Genomic DNA, 7617 nt, shown 5'->3' on the forward strand with positions numbered 1-7617 from the left:
TTTTAAATAGTTAAATGGTTTTTAAGGTTGTTGATGACCTGTGAACATTTGAAACTATTTTTTTTTTGTTTTGTTTTATTGATGTATCAGGGGCTTTTACAAATAGTCAAGCTGGAAAATTCAGGTTTGTTAATTAGGAGATCTTGTATGGCTTCTATTGGAGTTTTAATTTGTGAACTTTCAGTCATTCTATGAAAAGTGTGTTAAAGTATTAGTTCAAAATAATTGGAATATTAAGCAACTAACGTATATTTATTGTTTAAACTTTATTTCAATATTTTAGAAAAGCATTGGTATGAAAGCGGTTCCTATTTTTGTGAATAACCCGTTCTACAGGGCTCAGTTAGGCGGTGCATCCTTTAAGCAACATGGAGTTGTGGGTCCATCTATTGGTTCCTTTCTTGCTGGAACAACCGAATCGTGGTATGAATTGTGTTGTTATATACTTTCATTCCATCTTGAGATCATGTTCTTTTTAAATATATTTTTGGTCAAATGAAGGTATAATAATTCCAAGACTCATGTGCTTCAGCTCAACTAACCATCCTATGGATAAAAAGTTGGGTGATGGTGATTTTGGTCAGGTTTATATTGGTAGGTGCTAAGTGGCGGAACTACAATAATATGGCCAGTTGCAGTTGTGGTGTGCCAAAAAAAATACATTTTAAAAGTCTTTCATACTAACTGCCTTTTTATGCCACCAATAATTTGATCTTTTTGGGATTTTTTACAGGTAGCAATTTAACATTAAGCTTTGAGCACCATAACAAAGATATGCTGCATTTATCTTGAATTGTTTTGCCAACATTGTAAGCTTCTTCCATCTTATGGTTATAGTTATGTCAACTAAAAAAGTAAAATTGTCAAATATTATATATTAAATTACTAATACCTCGGTCACGGTTTATTACAGATAATTGTCACTTCACTTGAGCGTTAAGTCACGATGATATCGACTGCCAACCATCTTTCAAAGAATGGTTACCACTTACCAGTAATAGGTGAACATACTTCTTCAGCTTTGTGATTACTTCATTATTAAATATTAATATTAAATTACTAAATTTCACTTTCATGTGCTTACAAGATGTTTGGTCGAATTGAAAATTCATTAAATTAAAAATGTTTCATTGGTTCAAGTGAAAGTGGATTTGGGTTAAAATGGTCGTATAAAAATGTATCAATTTGGTTCGGGTCAAATAGAGTTGTCTAAGAAAGTATTAATTTGATTCGGACAAAATAAGTTCACATTTAAGTATGCATGAATTTGGTTTTGGCCAAAACAGTTTTTTTAAAAAGTATCAATTTTGTTAGGGTTAAAACTGGTTCTTTGCCAAAATGGAAGGCGGTAAAACACGTAGTTTTTAGGAAAACAATACATAAGATTTTTTTAGTTTCTAGGCAGTTGATGTTTAATTTGGGGAAAAAAAATTATTCATTTCTCATTTGAACGTTGGTTCGTCTTGTAAGTTTATTTTTTGTTTCTGCTCCTTCTTAATTTAGGTTAACTTTGTCGAATGGTTTGATTTAAAGGTTACTTTTGTGGAGTGAGTAACCTGCATGCATGCGAAGGTGTTTCATTTGTTATGACAATTTGTTATGGACAACTTTAGGTTTGTTTGTTTGTCTTTTCAGTGTTAATTTTGTCATCTTTTTGGTAAACAAGATGGCATATGTATACTTACATCAGTGTATTTTCTTAATGTGCAGTACATTATGGTAACTCTTTGGAATGTATGGAATGTGTATGGAAGACCTACTTTCGGTATTGCAGTTCAAAAGGTATACACCAAGGCATTGTAGGAAGTAGGAACGATGGATTATTGGAGCATTTTGTTATACGGAATTTACTATGATTAACTTTTTACCATTTTACCCTTGTGAAAGGCTAGACCTCAGTACCTCACATTGATATATAAGATTTTATGTATTGATATACAAAGAGATTTTTACAAGTTTGTAAATGCAAAAATTAATCTTTATGTTTGTTTTTATAAAGAATGTCTCAATTTTTAGATTCGCTTTGGGCCTTCAAAATGATAATAATTAAAAAAAAATTGTTCATATTCATTTTTATTATTGAGCATATGTTATAGGGGAGCAAAGCCTAATGAATTGTCATTTTTTGCAGTTTTTGGCTTAATTTAGGAGTGCTATCAATTGTTAGTATCCTATCAATTGTTAGTGTTCACTCCACTCACCTGTTGGGTTTTTCGGGTCAAAACATTGTTGGGTTGAAATGGGCAGGGTCATGTTTGGATTGGTCAACAAAAGCAAAAAAAAAAAAAAAGAAAAGGTTTGGCAACACATGTTATTTGTTCATTCCACTCACGTGTTAGCTAAAATGATATAGGTTCTTTCCTTAACTGATTTTCAATTTTCTTGACAAGTTATAAATTAAAAAGGGTTTGCATTGTAAATTAATTTGGTTAATGAGTTTTAACTTTTACGAAATCTTTTTTATTTTTGAAAACCAACCCAATCAAAAGGTGTGTCTTCTCTGAACCATTGGCCATTTCACCACAACTCAAGGTCCACATATTTCTATTCTTTAGACAAACTCTTTAGTGGTTTTAATGTTTTGGTTCACTTTTTAAAAATAGTGTATGAACAAAAAAAAAGCTTTTGCAAAAGTTTTTTCCATTTGCTTTTTTCCCAGATGAGCTAAGTTTGAATGGCAGAGACAAACTTGCAAATAAGCTAAAGAGAGCTGGCACACAATAGTTCTTAATTCCTACCTATGCTTGTGATCAGACTCCAACATCTGATTGGTTGACTACTAAGTTGCTTTCTAAAATTAACTATCAGAGGTATGCCTTATGACTTATTTTCATATTACAATTAGTAAACATAGGGTTTTTATTCGTTTATGTTTGATGATGATAATTGTATATGTAATATTTTGTAGAGATCTTCATCACAACTTTTATATAGAGCAGCTTCTCAAGAGTGAGGGAATTGTGCAGAGCTGCAAGGATTGTAAGCCATTTGACATCTTTATTTTAGCTTTTGACCATCTTTGTTTAATGAAATTTACTTCATTTTTCTTTAGTTTTTGTATTAAAATATTTTTGAAAATAATGTAATTGTAGATGCCAATCAGCCTTGGGCACACTACGCTGAGCCTGATAACCGGGCCGACATAGAACCTAATTCAAAATTTGTAGACTACAAACTTTTTTAGCCAAGCACTCAGTTCTTCAAATGTTTTTATTTTTTTAAAAATTTTTTCTTTATATCATACTTTTGTTGTTAATATATCATTTTTAAAATATTTTGAACAGATGGGTGGCCGTGCTTCCACATTAGTCAAATCTGAGGTCCCATGGTCATAAGCAGACGTGTGAAGAATTAAACTCAAGTCGTTTATAGTGAGATTTTTTCAACTTTGTAAATTTTAAATTCAAAGCTTTTTTTGTACTTATTGTTTACCTTAATTATATTATGTTTTCAACTGTGTTGTTGGTTTGATACAGATACACATGGGTAATTTTCATATAGATAAAAGTTGGGTAATGCTAGACTGGTGGTTTTGGTCTGTTTATATTCGCAGGGGCTAAGTGGCATAACAACAAGAACATTGCTAAATGCAGTTTAGGTATGTCAAAAAAAGAATCTTAAATTCATACTAAATGCCTATTCATGCTATTAAAAAATTGATCCTTTTTGGGATTTTTTATAGGTGGCAATTTTACATTAAGGTTTAAGCACCAAAACAAAGACCTGTTGCGCTTATCTTGAACATTGTGAGCTTCTTCCACCTTATGATTACAATAAAGATACCGGATATATAGCAATGAAAAGAATTAAAAAGGGATGTTTATCTTCATGTTGTTGCTTTTACAAACCTTCTAAATTTATTTAGTTATGTTAGTGAGAAAGGAGTTGGTATTTGATGTGTAATATACTTTCATATATATATATACTAGGATATATTCCCGTGTGATACACGGGCCAGATAAAATACATGTTAATACATCAATTTTAAAATTATAGTATAGTTAACGATATATGTTATGAGATGAAAGAAATTGAAGATTACGTTAGTCAACTAAAATTATCCAACGAGTATATTATTAAAAGTTAGATTTGTTACTAAAAGTTAAATAATTTGTTTGAGTCGAATGTGAAGAACATAAAAAGAAATAAACAAAGTAAAAAACTAACAAATAAAAATATTTAAAATTAAACAGTCAACAACAAAGTACAACATGTAGCAATACAATCATCTAAACCTAAAAAGAAACCGTACAAATTGTTCCCAAAGTCGCCAAAAGACAAATTGTACCCAAAGTCACCAAAAGAAACTTTTCGTGTCCACATGCATTTTAAACATCTATGCACATTCTTTCACTGATCAACTTTTAAAACCAACAAAGTACATTCATTAAAGTTATATTCAAATCTGCACTTATCACCGGTCTTTAATGTCTTTGCCTCCTTGAAGTTACTCCATTTTTGGCAAATTATATATGAACTTCAAACTCGCTAATTCACCATGAACTTTCATTTCTATTTTACGATCTTGGGGATTGAGCAAAGTGATTAGCATTCCATCATAGACATCAATGTTAGTAGCAATGTGACATAGAAGACGCTGTGAAAAACAATTGTGAAATATAATTTAAAGTTAAGATGATACTGTTAACATTAAAAAAATATACTTGTACATAAATTTACATAAAAAAGAAAGTCAACTAACAATTTACCAATTTAGTGGTGATGTTCATGTTGAAGACGATTTTAAAGTAATCATTTTGCTCATAAAAAGGCATTGGATTTTCGAAAGTACATTGATTGTTTAAATGTATGTTTTGAGTTTTTTCATCTGTTACAATATCTAACTATTTTAGACATGCATCCAATCCGATGAATTTATGTTTGTGTTGGAAATCATGCTAATGTGTGTTTTGGTGAAAATGTTTGAATTAGAATTCGGGCTAATGTGTGTTTTGGTGAAAAGGTTTGAAGAGATGCATAAGTCTCAATAAACTATTTGTAAAACCTTTTATAACATGGAGTTTGAAGACATCAAAGTAAGTGAGATGTTTAGAGCATAAACTTTTTAACTATTTTGATGTAAAATCTTCAAAATATCAAATTACTGCCCTTTAATTGCCTATGAACTCTTAACAACATCAAATCTTCTAATGCATCAAACGACAACTTAAAGCGTACAAAATAGAATCATTTAGTTTCATAATCTTTTACAGATACTAAGTTTTAGTAATTTAACACTTAATATTTCTTAAAAACCAAAATGTTAGCCTAAAAACAATTTTTGATCAAATCTGACACAAGCGGAATCATTTAGCTTCATAATCTTTTACAGATACTAATTTTTAGTAATTTAACACTTAATAATTTCTTAAAAAGCAAAATGTTAGCCTAAAAACAATTTTTGATCAAATCTGACACGAGCCAACCTGTATCAAAGATTTTTTTCTTTTTAATCCGAAAGTATTTTAACTCATCAGTACACGGTACATCTAACTGTACATATACACCTCGACTAACCAAAACTAAACGAAAACCGAAGTAACCGAAAATTGGTTATCGGTTTATCGATTTTTTTACCCTTAAATAAATCGAACCGAAGCATACATATGTTCATATATTTCTAACTTTCATACTTTCATTTTTATATAATTCTAACTTTTTTAGCTCTATAAGTCACTTAGATAGGTGGGTTTGTTTTTTTTTTGAAAAAAAATGTTTAATTTAATGATTGTACGATGCCTTTGGTGAGTTGGAACTAAAAAAAACCTAATGACAACATGTTTGATGCCTTTGGTTAATTAAAGAAAAACACAATGAAAAAACCGACCATATAAATAATAACCAATAATTGAAACCAGTTTACCAAAACCGATTGGTTAAGAAAATACAATAACTGAAATTTATGGTTGTGTTGAATGCTTCAAACCGAATCATGCGCAGTCCTACTGACAAGCAATATTTAGTTTTACTAAAAAAACATCTGGTGGTGTTGGATCCATATAGCCAATATCAAATAAAAATAACATGAATCCATATTGTGTGTGTATATATATATAATATTTTGTTTGTTTCTACGATAATAGAGGTGGAAAAAATTGGGTGATTTTTAGTGTGCTTGAATCACTTATAAGCTTTAAATGTTAGTTTTATTTGGATTTAAAATATCTTTTGTGAATTATAATCGCATTTATGTTCGTGTTTGGTCATTTAACTTTAACCGAACACGAACATATAATCTGATATAGTTTTGTTTCCATGTTTGTTCATTAAAATGACAAGTTTATTCATGTTCGTTCTTTTAAACCTAAACTAACAGTTATCGAAGTAAGCGAAGACAAACAAAGTTAAAGGAGCATAATAGAACAAACATAAACAAGCGCTAATGAGCTTTCCTTACAAACCATAGAATTATAATCGATCTTAATAAGAAACAAACAAATATACTCTTACAAACAGAAAATTCATTGTAGGAGTAATGAACTAATATGTATGTATTAAATCTAAATTGACCTTGGTAAAAAATCTTAAATGAACGTCAACCAAGACAAATTGACAATAATAATAGAAACAACACACATGTAATAAAAAAAACTCGTGTAATATATGGGCTATAAACTTTTGTGGTTAAACAAAGAATTAAAGAAAACTCGTATTAAATGTGGAATTTGAATGGTGGAGTAATATGCATGGTGGTTCATGACTCGCGTGACAACTTATGGCATACGCCTCTCGATTATAATTGGATTCTTTTATTCGTCTATATATGATAAATGTGTTACTCGAAAAAAAGACATTTGAAATTTGTAACAAAATTTAAATACCTTTTTTTTTTATCTTTTATGTTGTTACATTTATTTAAAAATAAAATTTCATATATTATATTTGTTAATATATTTAAAAAATATATGTAAGGATTTTGGTTAAAGAAGGTTTTATTGGGATTGAAAGTTTTATTAATTATTATATTGTTGATTGTTATTGTTATTCTTTTATTTTTCATAATACAGTGTAATATACTTATTTTTTTTCAATTTTTTTAAAAAATTTTATCATGCCTATAATTAGTAATTCAAAATTTAATATGACGTTTTTGTTAAAAATTTTGTCCAAACTTTTTTATTTTTTCATAAACATTCTCGATTTTTTCTTTGACAATCTTATATACAAAACAAAAAAAAAAATTATTTCTAAACTTGATAGGAAATTTAAAATTAAGCACGTATATAACATAAATTAACTTATTATGTTTACTTTATCTCCTTCATATTTAAAGTTAAATACTTTTCAAATCGTTAACCATACTAATTATGATGTAATTTTGTAAATGATAATATCTTTGAAACTTTTTTGTCACCCAATTCAAAGGTCAAAATGGATTATTCGATGCGAAAAATCTTTAAATACAAACATCATACTCTCTATAATAAGGTGTTTAGAAATTAGTAAATGAAAACTAGAACCTATATCTCTTAAAATAATATATTTATAATTGAATTTTGTGGTTATATGTGAAATTGATTTTTATAAATTTTACACATCTTATTATATATTGTTATTAATATATTTACGAAAAGACATTTTCTCAACCCGTGTAGCACACTGACATATAAGCTAGTA

General features: G+C 28.8%; 1 long non-coding RNA gene across 1 annotated transcript; it reads left to right on the forward strand.

The window, feature by feature from the left end:
* The first annotated feature begins 737 nt into the window (after nt 1-737).
* Nucleotides 738-2027, forward strand: LOC143604114 (uncharacterized). The gene is made up of 3 exons (XR_013148223.1): nt 738-809; nt 914-1001; nt 1711-2027. It is a non-coding gene; the product is annotated as an uncharacterized LOC143604114 (long non-coding RNA).
* The last annotated feature ends 5590 nt before the right edge of the window (nt 2028-7617 follow it).

The sequence above is a fragment of the Bidens hawaiensis genome, unplaced genomic scaffold (genome assembly GCF_021521415.1).
Source record: "Bidens hawaiensis isolate Kalapana, Puna unplaced genomic scaffold, B.hawaiensis_p1.1 tig00063954_1, whole genome shotgun sequence".
Lineage (NCBI taxonomy): Eukaryota > Viridiplantae > Streptophyta > Magnoliopsida > Asterales > Asteraceae > Bidens > Bidens hawaiensis.